Here is a 16683-nt window from a genome sequence, read left to right on the forward strand (position 1 = left end):
TTAGCTAGTACTAGGAAAGTGAGAGGCATCACGTGGTAAAACTTTAATCTCCTTATATTTGCCTCTAAATGTGATCCACGTTAAAATGTTTAGAACATTTTAACCAGGAATCCTGTCCTTTTCCACTGAGAAGCCTTTGGCTGGAAACACAGTAGAGTGGACACCTGATTTTGTTTTTTTTAATTATTTCTTTTTGAGGAGGCACAGCATCGCTTATTTAGGGAAACTGCCTCCACAAATCCATGTGGTTCTGATGAGGCTGACAATGTCAGTATTCCAGGGTCCCGACCACAACAAATGGCATTTAGCCTAAGCAGAGAATGTCACTTTCTCTGGAATCTAATCTGGAATAGAGACACTCAGGGTTAAAGGCCATTGGTGCCATATACAACAGCAATACCTCAGAGAAACAGAGACCACAAACTCCTGCCCACTGCTGTCCGCACTGTCGCCATCGTTTCTGTATTTCTGAAACCATTTGTTAGCTTTTCCTTGTTATGTAATACTTTGGATAACTCCCTCTTCCTGTTTATGTTAGAGTTTACTTGTGCTGCTCAAACCCAAAACTATCTTAACAGATAGATTGATTTTTACTTTACGTCATGGAGAAAGAAATGCTATTTAAAACTAAAACTATAAAGCAGCTTTTGAGTTTAAAGGGGAGGATGGTTTCAAGATGATGGTAACATATTTCTAAGCTGTCCCTTTCCTCTGGCAGAGGCTGGTGGGAGGGTGAGAAAGGGAAGATGGTGCATCTCAGAGCACAGCCGTGCAAAAAGAGGTGTGGGGATGGGTTGAGATAAGGGCTCGATTGCTCTGCCTAACAGAGTGGGAAAAGTTGCTGGAAAACAGTAGGCCAAGCCATATGGCAGGAGACTAGAACTTAAGGAGAAAGTGGCCAAAGGAATTTTGAGAAGGAGGATAACATATTTAAAGTTAAGTAGTTTGAATTGTTTCAGTGTCAATCCAACATCCATTTCCTTCTGGGGAATGTCTGTTGCACACAACTTTGTGTATGATCAACTCTGTGTGTGTGTGTGCCTGTGTCGTGTGTGTTTTGTATGTGTGCATTGGGGGAAAGGGGGCTAGAATCTATGTCTGGCATGATGTGTTGCGGAATGGGGATGGAAAAATAGAGGAAGGCAAGATGATTCATAAACTAAACCACTTTAGCAGAATGGGTGACTTCATTCCCCCTGGAGAGACTGAGAAGCACACAGGCTTGCCTCTACATGTGGTTTCATTTTAATGTCATAGGGCACAGTACTTTAGCTAACATCTGGCTCACATGATTATATATTCACAATCAATACATGTACACTTTCATGCTCTGGAAAAGAACTTGGACAACAAGTAGGAAAGAATCTTATTCCTCTAGAGAAGGGGTTGGCAAACTACTGGCAATTGGTGTAAATAAAGTTTTTCTGCAACATAGCCTGCTCATTCCTTTGCGTCGATTTGCCAAAGAGACTTTATGGACCACAACGCCTAAAATATTTACTCTCCAGTCCTTTAAGGAAAAATTTACTTACTTCTGCTTTAGAGGCCAAATGAGGCCTTACAGGAAGGAATAGGTTAGCCTTGTTCTACAAGTTGGACAACTTAAACAATGTACCGCTGGCTCAAGGTTTAAAGGTCCTACATATTTGGTCTATAAACCTGAGGTGAGATCCCACTGTTTATTTCAAGAGAAATCAGACAAAATCAGAAACCAAGTACAGAAATGCTTTTTACAAATTTTATTTTGTCTATGGATTTCTTAACTCTCTTCTTCCCTTTTCTGCTATTAAAAGTAGCATGGTAGAGAGTCAAGGGCATGGGTTTGGGATTAAATAGTTACACATATGCAAGCTGGCTTCTCCATGTACTGCTTGTGTGACCTTGAGCAACTTTCCTAATTGAGAGCTATACCCGTTTTCTCATCTGTGACATGGGCAGCACAGTGCTCATTTCATAGGGCAGTTGTAAAGATGGCAAAGACAATGTTCATCGGGGGTCTAGAATTTTGAAGATTCTCAACTTATGTTACTCACACCCCTCCCTACCCTACACCTGGTTCTTTGTTGTACTTTGCACATGCAATGGAGGGCTTCGTACTCAGCTGGTGTCCTCATGGTCATCTTTTTGCTACTGAACACTCATACTGTCAATTGCTTGGATTTGTGCCAGCAAGAAAATTGGGAGAGGCTGAGGGAATAATGTTTACCCCATTTGGAATCTTCATGTTATTCTAAGGAGGAATGAGAAATCAGACCTGCCTGGCTCTCTGGGAGTTCTTTAACCTACTAAGCCTGGATTTCCAACCTGGGGCCTCAGTGTGAACCTGGAGAGGAGGAGGTCACGGTCAAGAAGAGTTTGGGGCCAGGTCTGTAGAAGCATTAGTGTCCTGGCATCAGAAAAGCCCAGACAGAGTATTTAAGATTATTTAGGACAAAGAACTTCCCTCTCAATTTGTGGACCAGGTTTAAGATCCCAGAGACCCAAAATCAATATAAGATGTCTGCTTGAGCAAGGCTGCACCCCAAATTATCCCCTACAGAGAAATTATCAGCCTAATGCTTGGAAAGCACTTCACAGATGAAAGTGAACAAATACCTTAGATACTAATGTGGCTAAAAAGTCTGGCCTCTTGGAATTGACTCTGTCATGAAACTTCCATGCCCTCCACCCTGACTCTGTGAGATAGGAGAGTCCTCTGCCACCTCAGGGCTGTTTTTTTTGTTGTTGTTGTTGTTTGTTTGTTTGTTTTTGGTCAAACCAGCTCCCAATAGTGCTGAAGTTAAAGGATATGCAATATCTTGTGTGAAATCCAAGTCTCTTCATTCCTGAATACAAATTAAGACCTCTTTGGCCTAATAAACATCATTGTCATGATTACAGCACTGATAGCTACCATTGGCTGAGCTCATGGTAGGTATGCACCAGGTGTTTTACACAGCTATTATTTCCAGACTTCACCCAGCCTGAAAGTTTGGATTTGTTATCCCCATTTTAGAGAGGAAGAAACTGAGGCTCTAAGACATTAAATTTATTAAATTACTCACCTGAGTTAACAGGTAGTCAGATCTGTTTAACCTCAAAGCCACTCTCCCAGGCTTCCTTGTCTAAGCTGTTTTAGCTTTGCTCACAGAGGTCTAGCAATGCCCTAACTGCTCTGACCATTGTGGCAGGCAGTTTCCTAGGTTCCTCTGCAGGAGAGTCTGATTGAGGGAATTTGGGGTGTAATAGGTGGTTCTTGTCATCAGGGAGCTTGAAAAACACTGGTAGTTACCACTCCCCTCCTCCCACAGCTCCAAACTGTGACTCATCCTGAGACCAAAGTGTAGACCTGTGTTTGAGACATGAAGCAAACAGGCTTCCCAAGACACCATCTGATATGGTTTGGCTTTGTCCCCATCCAAATCTCATCTTGAATTATAATCCCCACTTGTCAAGGGAGGGACCCGGTGTGAGGTAATTATGGTTTCCCCCATGCTATTCTCATGATAGTGAATGAATTCTCTCAGATCTGATGGTTTCATAAGTTTTTGACAGTTCCTCCCTCACAGGCTCACACTTCCTCGCTTGCCGCCATGTAAGATGTATCTGCTTCCCCTTCCGCCCTGACTGTAACTTTCCTGAGGCCTCCCCAGCCATGGGGAACTGTGAGTCAATTAAACCTCTTTTCTTTATAAATTACCCAGTCTCAAGCAGCTCGTTATAGCAGTGTGAGAACAGACTAACATACCATCCCTATAAACTTTGAACATAAGGAGATAAAGAAGCCTATGTGTGATAACAGTTCCATTTCCTATGGGCTTGCCTTGATTTCTTGGGGATTTGAGATGTAAGACATGGACTAATAACACAGGTGAGATAACTGCACTAAATTAGTTGTTGTGGACTGGCTTTAGTAGATGCCAGCTGTGAAAACCAGCCAAAATAAACTGTGCAAAGCCTTCGAATGACTGAGACAAGCAGACTTCTCGGCTGTATGAACATTGTGCACTCTGTGATTGGTTGTAGATTGCTGAGATGATGAAGCTGCAGAGAAGCTGACATTCTACAGGATGCTATTCCATCAATGGAAAGCACTGAGAGAATAGATTTAGAAATGCCTTTAAATCCAAACTTATGAGAAGTCTTTCATGTGGAGGCAATTATAAGGATTAAAACAAAATCACAGTGTTTATCTCCAGGTAGATACAGGCCTTTCAAAAATAAAATAGAAAAAAAAGGGGGGTGGAACCAAGGGAAATTTTATCTCATGTTCTGAAGTGGTATGCAAAAACAGAGATTTTTTTCCACAACTATCCAGAATAAAAATGTTTGGTCCTACAACCATTCGGATAGTCTTTTCTATTGGTGTTTAATTCTTTCTGAGTTAGAAGATGTATCTGTTAGATTTAGGTACAAATGTGTATGATGAAAATAAATAGATAAGCAAAACTGGCTTAAACAAGATAGTGTAGTTTTCTCTCATAAAAGAAGTTTGGAGGGATAGTCCAGGGCTACAGTGACCATTCGTGGCCTCAAAAACTCGGGCTCCCAGGATCCTTCTATTCAACTGTTCTTCTATTAGAATGTGGCTTCTACCCCAAGAAGGTTGCCTAAGACCCAACCATCATGTCCACATTCTAGTCCACAATAATGAGAGAGAGAAAGTGGCAAAGGACATAAGTTAGCTCTATTTATTTTTATTTTATTTTATTGAGAAAGGGTCTTGCTCTCTCACCCAGTGATGTGGTTAGCTTTTGTGTCCCCACCCAAATCTCATCTTGCATTGTAATCCCCACAGTTCAAGGGAGAGACCAGGAGGAGGTAACTGAATCATGGGGGCAGTTGTTTCTCCCATGCTGTTCTCATGATAGTGAGTGAGTTCTCACGAGATTTAATGGTTTTATAAGGGGCTCTTCCCCCTTCACTGAGCACTTCTCCTTCCAGTTGCCTTGTGAAGAAGGTGCTCTGCTTTCTCTTCGCCTTCCACCATGATTGTGAGTTTCCTGAGGCCTCCCTAGCCATGCTGAACTGTGAGTCAACTAAACCTCTTTTCTTTATGAATTACCCAGTCTTGGGCAGTTCTTTACAGCAGTAGGAAAACAGACTAATACACTCAGGCTAGAGTATAGTGGTGACTGGTGTGATTATGGCTTACTGCAACCTCAACCTCTTTGGCTCAAGAGATCCTCCTACCTCAGCCTCCCAAGTAGCTGGGACTGCAGTCCTGGTTAATTAAAAAAAAATCTTTTTTTTTTTTTTAGACATAGCAAGGTGGGTGTGTGGTCTTGCTTTGTTGCCAGGCTGGTCTGGAACTTCTGGCCTCAAGTGATCCTTGTACCTCAGCCTCCCAGAGTGCTAGCATTGAACCACTGCACCCAGCTGTAAAGAATTTTCCTGGAACTTGCAACCTGGCACTTCTGATTTCATCTAATTGGCCAGCACTGAGCCACATGGCAAGGAAAATGGGAAATTGGTTTTTGGACACCCATTTGCATAACTGAAAATTAGGGATGCGATCACTAAGGCACAAGGGTTCGTGGATAGTAAAGTAGGCAAATTGTAGTTTTTGCAACAAAATGTAATGTCCAAGCCACAAAGAAACAGGTTTGAGGTGATCATGTTACTGTGGTGATCACGTTTGAGGTGATCGTGTTATGGTGAGACTACGAGAGGTACAGGCCAGTCAACTACAGGGACCTGAGTATAAGCCTATAGCTACCTGTTGGTTTCATCTGTATCATATTATCAAATTACTGATTCAGAAAGGAAAGTCTCACCTGTGCACTGTCAGGTGCATTCAGACAACAGGTGCTATTCTGGTGCACTGACTGGCAACCCCCTTGGTAATTATACCATGGGTTCTTCTCACTAGGATGCCTGCTGCCAACCCAGTTGGCCTGAGATCTGGAACTCACACTGCCTCTGTGGCAGACATTGGCCCACCTGTTTCCTCTGGCCCAGAGTGCAAGGACTGGTCACTTAGCTGCCCTCAATGGGGCTAAGAAGGTAATATGATGAAGCAGTTGTAGGAAGAGGGTTGCACAGCTCAAAGAGTTGAGTTTTCAGGTTAATAAAAACATCCAGTGTTTACTCTATGCCAAGAATCACTCAGCATTTTCTATTTAGTTCTCATAATAATATTGGGGAGAAGATGAACTCACCACGCCCATTTTACAGATGAGAAAACGAGGCTTAACGAAACTACTTGCTCAAAGTGAATAAGTGATGTAGTCAGATTTTAAGCCTCGTGTGCCTCTGACACCAGAGAGAGCCCTTCATCCCTACATTATGCCTTCCAGCATCCTAAGGGGCATCTCAGAAACGCATGAGGCAGGAAATAAACTTCCTGATGCTGTTGACAATTCGATGCAGCCACCGCGGAAAAACTGCATGGCTGTGAGTGTTGTGGTAGCGGCAGGCTTCATTCCGCATTGCCATATACGAGTCCATATGGGGGATTTTTGAGCAAAACTGATGCTGGCTAATTGCTCTAAATAAGACTCTGCCCAATGTAAGCTTGAAAGTGGCAACTTTTTCCCCCCACTTTAGATTTCCACCTCTCTTGCTCTGCTGCTTTTGAGCAGTCGTCAATGACACTAACAAGCTAGCAGGGGATGTCAAGAAAGGGATAATTTATTCCCCTTCTGCAGCAGTTGAGGACATCACCTCCCTGATGACAGACACTCTCTTTCTACAGGGAGAAAGAGCAAAATCTGGTATTCTAATGAGTGGTCAGCCATGGTTTCCTGACTAATACTCCTTTTGTCGAAAAGGGAAGGAAAGGTTTTATTCTAAGATACGTTTCCATGCTGTCTGAAAGATGTTGGCTTCTGAGGCCTAAGGGCTGGCTCCTGGGACCACCAGGAGCACAGACCCAACTGTCCAGTCAGACAGCTGAAGAGGTCTCTAGCCCAGCCAGCACTGAATTCTTCTCTGAAACCATTGAAAAAGCATTGGCTTGGAAAACAAGAGAGTTTTTGTTTGTTTGCTTGCATTTTTTTTAAGTTTGATAACAGAATTTGTGTGTTCAGTTTAGGTAGCCATTTTCCTCATTGTCTATTGCCAGTCAGTACAACCAAATTTGTGGTATCTCTATCAGATTCAAACCAATGGGTAGACTTCATCAGAGTAACAATTTTTTGATAAAAATTCTCTTGTCCGGGTCGATTCCTCTACGTGGCTCCTAGTGTTCATAAGGAAAAAAAAAATGCATTAGTTGGCCAGGTGCGGTGGCTCACACCTGTAATCCAGCACTTTGGGAGGCTGAGGCAGGTGGATCACTTGAGGTCAGGAGTTTGAGACCAGCCTGGCCAACACAGTGAAGCCCTACCTCTACTAAAAATACAAAAATTAGCTGGGCATGGTGGCATACACCTGTAACCCCAGCTACTCAGAAGGCTGAAGCAGGAGAATGGCTTGAATCCGGGAAGTGGAAGTTGCAGTGAGCAGAGATTGCGCCACTGCACTCCAGCCTGGGCCACAGAGCAAGACTCTGTCTCAAGAAAGAAAGAAAGAAAGAAAGAAAAAAAGGTGCATTAGCTGCTCAGGAGTTAACATTACTCTTTCTGGATCTGAGACTTCAAAGGAATTTATTCTACGGCTCTTTACAAAGTAGCCTCTGTAGAACAGTGAATGAGATATCTAGTGATATAGTATTCTCACGATTAGGTTTGCCAGATTTAGCAAATAAAGATACAAGACAGCAGTTAAATTTGAATTTCAGATAGGCAATAAATGACATTTTATTATAAGTATATCCCATGGAATACTTAGGACAAAATTGATACCAAAAATTATTTGATGTTTATCTGAAATTCAAATTTAACTGGGGTTTCTGTATTTTATCTAGCAACTCATGATAGAAAAACACTGAGGCTCATGAGACTGCTTTTATTTTGTTTAACATTTTATTATCCATGTTATGTATATGCAAAGTTCAGGAAGTCATATAGTTCCATATGGCTTGCTGTAAAACCCCACTTCCTCCATTATTCCCTTCCTTCATTCCCCACAGTCCAAAACAAACCTTTTCAGCTCCCCAACTGATTTTTTTCTTTTTTCTGGCAATGGAGGTTTAGCTCCATTTCTCTAAATGCCATGCTTGTATTGCGACATCTTGACTTCCTTCTATGAGAAATGAGAATTTAAACTTGTGCCACCCCCTCCTCAAGCTTACTTCCCTTCTCCACAACTTCCCAATATAGTTGGATGGTAATTATAATCTGTTCAATATGCAGGGTTTACATTATTACGACCACATATGTCCTATTCATAGCTGAGCCATTTACATTTCCTTTGTGGCATAAATTTTTCAGTTTTTTTTTTTTTTTTTTTGAGTCAATAATTACCTTGCTTTGCTGAGTTTTAAAGGTACTGATCACTAGCCTGGCCCCAAACTCTCTCCTAGTTGTATAAATCTCCTAATATATTTAAAGCACATTAGGTATCCTATCAATTTTATCTTCTTGAAGAAGTCCCACCCCCTGCTTACCTCCTCCAATTTGAATTGGTTGCTTTCTTGTTCAGCTGCATAGCCTCATCCTAGAATTATTCATTACCAATGGGGATATTCCCTTTGCTTCTTGTACTGGATCACCTATGCCCTGGAAGCAATCAGTGTTTCCTATTTCTTGAATCATTCCCCTATCTTGACATAGAACATCTTCTAATAAGTCCTCAATAACTACTTGAAGAAAGAGTGCATGAGTTAACGAAAGCCATCTGTGTGTGATGAGGACTGCAGTCCCTTAAAGGTTGCTATAGACCCCTTCATCTTGCTTTGAACACATTGTAGTATCTAAGACATGCTCTAGATCCTACCTTTCTGCTCTCATCACCATCACCCTCATTCTTCCCCAGAAGGAAGTATCAAGTTAGGATGTCTTCATTTTCCATATGAAATGTCTGGGCAAACAGTACTAATGAGTTAATTGATAAGAGGATTGCAGGCAGGATGCCTGAAGGCTTTGCTGTGTTGGGCACTGCTGAGGGATGCCCAGATTCTCAATTCTTCCTGAGCCTGAGTAGAATCTCACCTCTTTACTGCCCAAATATTGATTGACTCCTACTATTTCAAACAAAACAATCTGAACAAAGAGTCATTAAAATGTCATTAGAAGCAGTGGGCACTAGGTGTTGAAATTGATGAAATTACACTGAGAATGATAAGTAATGGAGGTAGAAGGACACTTTCTATGTTTTTTTTTTTCCTTCTTCACCAGTAATTCACTAGTAATTGATTAAAGTAATTGATTAAAGGCCTAGCAATTTAATGGCCTCTCTTAATGGTTTGCCTCTCTTCTAATTGAGTGTGGATTGTTGTAAAGGGGATAGATTAGTTTATCTCCAAATCGTAGCTTGACAATGTTTCTGTTTTCTGATTGAAACTCTCGATTTTCGTTCATTCACTTTTCCTCCCCCAATAGAATAAACATCATGCAGAATGAGAATCTGAATACTTCCCTCTTTCAGTATGCCAGAGATGTGACCCTAACATCACCTGGTCTGACCAGCACTGTTGGCTACATTTGTCTAGCTAATAAAAATAATATGGCTTGGCTCCATGACTGCAGTGAAGATGTTTTATGATCCATGCTATCCACATAGATCAAAATTTGATCTTGTTCATTTTTTTTTTAAAGAGTAGAAGGGACTTTCTTACCTGGAATTGACACATTGGTCGTAAAAGACAATAGGAATCCAAACAAATTTTTATTCTGGACTCTCACAGTTGAGCAAGGGCTAGGCCAGCCAGTTTTGTGGATTGAAGAGAAGAGGCAGAGAATTCACATCTGCATTGAGAGGAAGCACAGAAAATTTCCTCTAGAACAACATAGTTAGAATGAAACATGGAGCCCTGCTGATGGCTGAGATTGTGCAACTTAGAAACCATGTTCAATGATGAACATTGTGAATTTCCATCTATTTAGGGGAAAATAACTAATACACCTGCTTGTGTGGAATATTGTTCTTGGAGGAAAGTATCTGCATTTGGAGGAAATTACTTTTATTAAAAAGGCAGTCAGGAAAGTTCTAGTTGCCTTCAGTTGTTAATAATTAAGTCCCAAACACAAAGACAATAGTTTTTAGAAAAAAGTACTTTTTAGTTCTGTAGCCAGTTAGAAATACTGAGTCTTTCCCTAAGGCCAACTAGACAAAATGGCACAGATACTATCTGAGGAAAGAGGAAGGCAAGTTTTTAAAAGCAAAAGAAGGAAAAACATAAAGAATGAAACATAGATGACAGCAAATGTCGAATGACGGAATATTTAGCCATAGTATTATATAAAGTGACAACAAATCCAATAAAGACCAGGAAATTGAGACTCATGGATGTAAGTAGAGATAGATAAGCCATCAAACCACCAGCAAATCTGGGACTAATCTGTCTAGATGGGCTTTTCTACTCTCTGTCTTTGCTCCCACTATGTCTTTGGTCTGGTGCACCTTTCTTGCCTTGCTCTAGCTGGCAGGATGACACTCATTCTTAAAGGCCTATTTCAAATATTCTCTCAACTCCAGAATTTCTGCTTGACTCTTTGTACATCAATTTCTTTGTTAAATTTATCTGATAGGATTCTGAATTCCCTTTCTATGTTATCTTAATTTTCTTTGAGTTTCCTCAGAACAATGATTTTGAATTTTCTGTCTGAAAGGTCACATATCTCTGCCTTTCTGGGATGGGTCCCTGCTACCTTATTTAGTTTGTTTGGTGAGGTCTTCTTTTCCTGGATGGTCTTGATGCTTGTGGATGTTTGTTGGTGTCTGGGCATTAAAGAGTTAGGTATTTATTATAGTCTTTGCAGACTATAATAAGTATCAGTGCATTTATTATGCACTTTGCAGACTATAATAAATAGGACTTGTTTGTTCCTATTCTTCTTGGGAAGGCTTTTCAAGTATTCAAAGGGATTTGGGTGTTGTGATCTAAGTTTTTGGTTACTGCAGCCATGTCTGCATTAAGGGGAACTCCAAGCCCAGTGTAACTGTGGTTCTTGCAGAGGCACTGCCTCGGTGGTCTTGGATAAGATCAGGAAGAAGTCTGGGCGTGGTGGCTCACACATGTAATCCCAGCACTTTGGGAGGCATAGGCGGGCAGATCACCTGAGGTTGGGAGTTCAAGACCAGCCTGGCCAGCATGGTGAAACCGTGTATCTACTAAAAATACAAAAAATTAGCTGGGTGCAGTGGCGCGTGCCTGTAATCCCAGGTACTCGGGAGCCTGAGGCAAGAGAATTGCTTGAACTTAGGAGGTGGAGGTTGCGGTGAGCTGAGATCATGCCACTGTACTCCAGCCTGGGCTACAGAGTGAGATTTCATCTCTCTCTCTCACACCACACACACACACACACAAATTATTATCTGGATTACCAGGCAGAGAATTGTTTTCTTCCCTTATATTTTCCCGAACAAATAGATCTCTCTCTCTTTCTATGGTGAGCTGCCTGGAGTTTGGAAAGAAGGGTGACACAAGCACCCCTGTGGCCACCATCACTGGGACTGCACTGGATGACTTAATGCCAGCAAAGCGCTGGGTCTTGCCCAAGGCCTGCTGTAACGACTGTCTGGCTACTATCTATGTCTGCTCAAGGCCCTAGGGCTCCTTAAGCAGCAGGTGGTGAAGCCAGCCAAGTTGTGTCCTCCCCTTAAGAACTACAAGTTCCTCCAGGCCCTGGGCAGGTCTGGAGATGCTGCCCTGGAGTCAGGGCCTGGCGCTGGAAAACTTAGGAATCGACCTGGTACTCTATTCCACTGTAGCTGAGCAGGCACCAAAACCACAAGAAAAAGTTCTTCCCACTCTTTCCTGCCCTTTCCTTAGGCAGAGGAGTCTCTCCCCATGTCCACCACCACCACAGGCCTATGTGGAATACTGCAAGGGTACCATCAATGTTCACTTAAGTCCCAAGGGCTCTTTGTCAGCTTGTGGCAAATGCTGCTAGACCTGGGATTCACCCTTCAGGGCAGTGGACTCCCCTCTGGCCCATGTTAGGTCCAGAGATGCCATCGGCCAAGGCCTGAAATCGAGGACCCCAAGAGCATGCTTGGTGCTCTTCCCCATTGTGGCCAAGTTGGTACCTAAACTGCAAGACAAAGTCCCCTTTACTGTTCCCTCTGCTTTTCTTAAGCAGAAGGAGTTTCTCCTTTCAGCCGCCACAACTGTGAATATGCTGGGTCACACCTGAAGCCAGCATGTCTCAGTCTCACCCAAGGCCCATGGCATGCACTACCTGGGTACCACTGCTGATTATTCAGGGCCCAAGTGCTGTTTAATCAGGAGGTGATAAATCCTGTCAGAAATGGGTCCTTCCTTTCAAGGCAGTAGATTCCCTTCTGGCCAAGGTTGTGTCAAGAAATATCTGGGAGCTAGAGCCTGGAATGGGGGCCTCATGACTCTGCTTGGTGCCCTATCCTACTGTGTCTGAGCTGATATTCAAGTTGCAAGACAAAGTCCTCTTTACTCTTCCCTCTCCTCTCGAGTGGAAGGAGGAGTCTTTTTCAGAGCTGCAAGCTGCACTGCCTGGGGTTAGGGGAAGTTGGTACCAGCACTCCCTTAGCCACTCCAGCTGGTGTCTCACTAGGTTTTATACCCCCAACATCTACTGTCTTCAAGCTCAGTACAGTACTAGGATTTGCCTAAGAGTTGCGGTCCTTGCCACCTAGACTGCCTTTCAAGTTTGTTTAGAGCCTCAGACCACTTTAGCCCGTGGGAGCGAGGCTTGCCAAAACTCAAATTCTGACTGCTGGGATGATTGATTCCCCTCTGGCTAGGACAGAATCTAAATGCTCCCTCCATTGGCATCAGCTGAGTTCTGTCCAGTGTCGGCAGCACTGAGTTCCAATGCAAAGTCCCACAATTGCCATGCTCTCCCTTCACCAACTGCACAAATTCTCTCTCCATGTCACACTGCCACTGCCTGGGAGGGTAAAGGAGGGGTGGTGTTGGCAATTCAAGACTGTCTTTCCTACCCTCTTCAGTGCATCTTTCAGTGATATGAAGTTAAAACCAGGTATTGTAGTCACTCACCTGATTTTGGGGGTCTTATGAAGGTACTTTTTTGTGTAGACATCAAATTTGGTGTTCTTGTGGACAGGACAATTGATGGAGGGTTCTATTTGGACCTCTTTCCCCACCTCCTCTCAAATGGCCTCTCTCCTGGAGAATCCTCGTAAGGTGACTTGGGAGCTGCTGCAATATCTGTACCTACCTCTGATCTCACTATGCTGTCACTGTTCATGTGTCTGCTTTCTGCTAGCAGTGTGCTACCTGTGAGATCATCTTATTCATTTTTATGGCCTTAGCAAATGCTATCATACTTGAAAAACAGTACCTACTTAGTAAATAATTATTGAATGATTTAATAAATGACTTTACTTGTTATTTAATAATAATAACTTGCTTTCTAATTGCACTTTTTAATTTTCAAAGTACATTCACACACACTGTATCATTTGCTTTTTGGAGCCTACAGTGAAGTAGGCAAGGCAAGTGTTAGTATTAAATAGGGGGGAAAACAAATTCAATCACTCCCTCTTAAGCTTTTAGAGAAGAAATGTGATATAGCCCAACTTATATTGGTTATTGTACAATGAGAAAAAACTGGGAACACTATATGCTTGATCAGATTCCCTTTTGTGGGATTCTTGAAAAAAAGTTTAGGTCACATCTATATTCCTTCTAACTATCTTTAATTATGAGCATATGGCCCTACTTCCTGAGTCACGATCTGTGAAGCCTAGGCACACACATATAGAGATTATAAAACCAGTAGTAATGGTTCAAGACTAAAAAAAAAAAAAAAAATCTGTGTTCTTATCCAGAGTGGGAGCTATGGAGAACATTTCTTCATTCATCCCTCTGGGCACACGAGAGTTTGTGGACACACGTTATGTCCTACTTGACTCCAAAGAAAGCTACTATTACAGTGGAGAGATCCTTGGGATTGATGCTGAACTTTATTTTTTATTTACTTATTTTTTGAGATGGAGTCTTACTGTGTCGCCCAGGCAGGGTAGAGTGCAGTGACACAATCTCAGCTCACTGCAACCTCTGCCTCCTGGGTTCAAGTGATTCTCCTGCCTCAGCCTCCTGAGTAGCTAGAATTACAGGCACATTCTACCATGCCCGGCTAATTTTTGTATTTTTAGTAGAGACGGGGTTTCACCATGTTGGCCAGGCTGGTCTTGAACTCCTGACCTCAAATGATCTGCCCGCCTTGGCCTTCCAAAGTGCTGGGATTAGAGGTGTGAGCCATGACCTGGCCCAGTGGTGAACTTTAATATAGCTGTCTTTGCTCTGAGTTGTGAGAATATGCTATAAAATCAAGATTCCGAAGAGAGAATTGAGAAAAAAGAAAACGGCAATTAAATAAGGTAATGGACTTTTGTGCTTTTTTGTGCCTATTTTTCATTCCTTCTTCTGACACTAACTAATTTTCTTTGAAGAAACACTGTTTGCCTCGTATAGTTTTGGTGGGGCAGATTCCCTGGTAAGTGGGTAGTTGGGGTGGAGTAGCTCCAGGAGCAACCATGTGATTTCAACCTGGCCGATGAGTGTCTTCTACCTCCCTAGCCAATGAGCGTCTTCCACCTCCCTAGCCACATTGATTGGCTCAGGGTTGTGCACATGGTTCAAGTTTCTCTACTGAGATTCAGTTCTGAGGCTTTGTTGGAACTATTAGAACAGAGAGGCTCTCCTTCTGGAGATGCTAACTAAAAGGAGACTATAAACCCAGAGCTAGCTGGGGGTCACTCTGGATAGGTCCTGACTAAGACGAAGACAACTGAGAGCTGAGAAGAGAGAGATGGGCATAGTCTCAATGACTTTTTTGAGCCCCTGGATGCAGTTATACCTAACTTTGGACTTTTCAGTTACATAAGCTAATACTTTATAACTGATTTTTATATTTCTGTTTTGTTTGTGTACTTTTGCTATTCAGAATCCTGACCAGAGCATGCAACTTGCAGTGGTGTAGTGAGAGGGTCACATGAAACAGGAAGTTGTCCATCCCGGGTTTCCTATCTCACAGCATCTAGGTAGAAAATAGGAAAGGAAGGGGGATTAGAATTATTATGCATCTTAAGAGGATAGTGTGGGTGTGTATAAATGCAGAGGCAGAAGCGAGTGATACAGCTAAACAATCACATGGCAACGTTATTGGCTGGTGCTGCAGATGGGCACAATGCTAAAGGGGTGTATGGGAATGGTTTGTAAAGACACATGGTTGACATTGTCAATTAGAAATTAGAGGCAATATAGAGTTGCTGTTGCTGTGTCTGTATCCAAGGAGCCTTCTTTTATGATCGGTTGTAAGAAGTGCCTTTGCAATTTGAATGTTTGCTTTGTGCAAATTATTTTCATATTCCTGCATCACTTTCTTGCATCTGTCACATATGGGAGAGGTAGAGGAGGTGCATTATAACAATAAAACTCTCTTGACCATGGATTCTTCATCTGGGGTTCATGGCTTTATGTTTATGCTTTAGAGGATCTATGAACCCCTTAAAAGTAGGTGTGAAAATTGCACATATGTGCATTTTTCTGAGAGGGCCCAATTCTCCAAAAGGTAGAAAAAAAGACAGTTGCTTGGACCTGGGATGAACACCTGACCACACTGGCCAATTAGCCGCCTCTTCTTGTGCATTAAGACTTGAGAGTGAGCAACTTCCTGTCGGTTTCTGAGAGGCTGGAACTGAGGAGAGTAGACATGGGGTATGAGCTGTTGTGATGGGGGAAAGCAGACACGACACTGCCCATCTGCGGAGGAGAAAGGCAGAACGGATGTCACAGAGTGAAGACATAAGTACATGTGGCCCCGGAGACAGATGGTGAGAGCTGCTCTCTGAGTTGAGACAGCTTGCCAGCTCTTGGTTCAGGTGCCACGCGATGCCCTGAAGTCTGACTCTGCCCCTGTCTTGCCATCTGTGAGTTGCCCCTGTGTCTTTCCAGTACCATTTGATTCTTTTTTTGAGAGGTTGGGGGTGGATTTGGTTATGCCATTTGCAAGTAAAAGAGTCCCCAATAAAACGAGTTACAATAAAAAGATATGACAAGATCCTTGCTGGAAGAGAAAGGAGAGCAAGTGGGGGCTTTCCTGCACCCTTTCTCATTTAATCTTCACCAAATTCCTGCCATTTTACAACTGAGGAAATGGAGTCTCAGAATGGTTAAAAACCTTCTCAAGCTACATAGCTAAGAAGGAGAACATTATAGTGATGTTCTGATAAACTTTGATGAATATTATTTTTATTATAACAATAACTTTGTAGTGACTCAGGTATTCATATTGCCTCCTTTTGGGCAATGTGAGTGCAAATCAACACTCCTGGAATCTCTGGCTCGTCCCAAGAACTTTTCAACTCTTTTCTGTTGAAAATCACTTATCTTCTTTCCTTATTTTAAAATTAATGTTGCCTTTTATCTACTAACTTTAATAACTACTTATTTTGTATGAAAATATATTTATATGTTCATCATACAAAATTTGAAAAATGGGGAAATAGGAAGAAAAGCCACCATCCCATTATTCCAAATCAATCACTACTAACATTTAGATATATTTCCTTCTTAACAGATTTTACTGTGCATAGTTTAGGACATTTTGTATTTTATTTTATCTCTTGTCATCAGGACCATCCTGTAATTATAATTGTGCTTTACCAAGTTCCTGAGTGCAACAGAACTTTGAGATTGTAGAAAACATTGGC

Source organism: Trachypithecus francoisi, unplaced genomic scaffold (assembly GCF_009764315.1).
Source record: "Trachypithecus francoisi isolate TF-2019V2 unplaced genomic scaffold, Tfra_2.0 Lachesis_group5, whole genome shotgun sequence".
NCBI lineage: Eukaryota > Metazoa > Chordata > Mammalia > Primates > Cercopithecidae > Trachypithecus > Trachypithecus francoisi.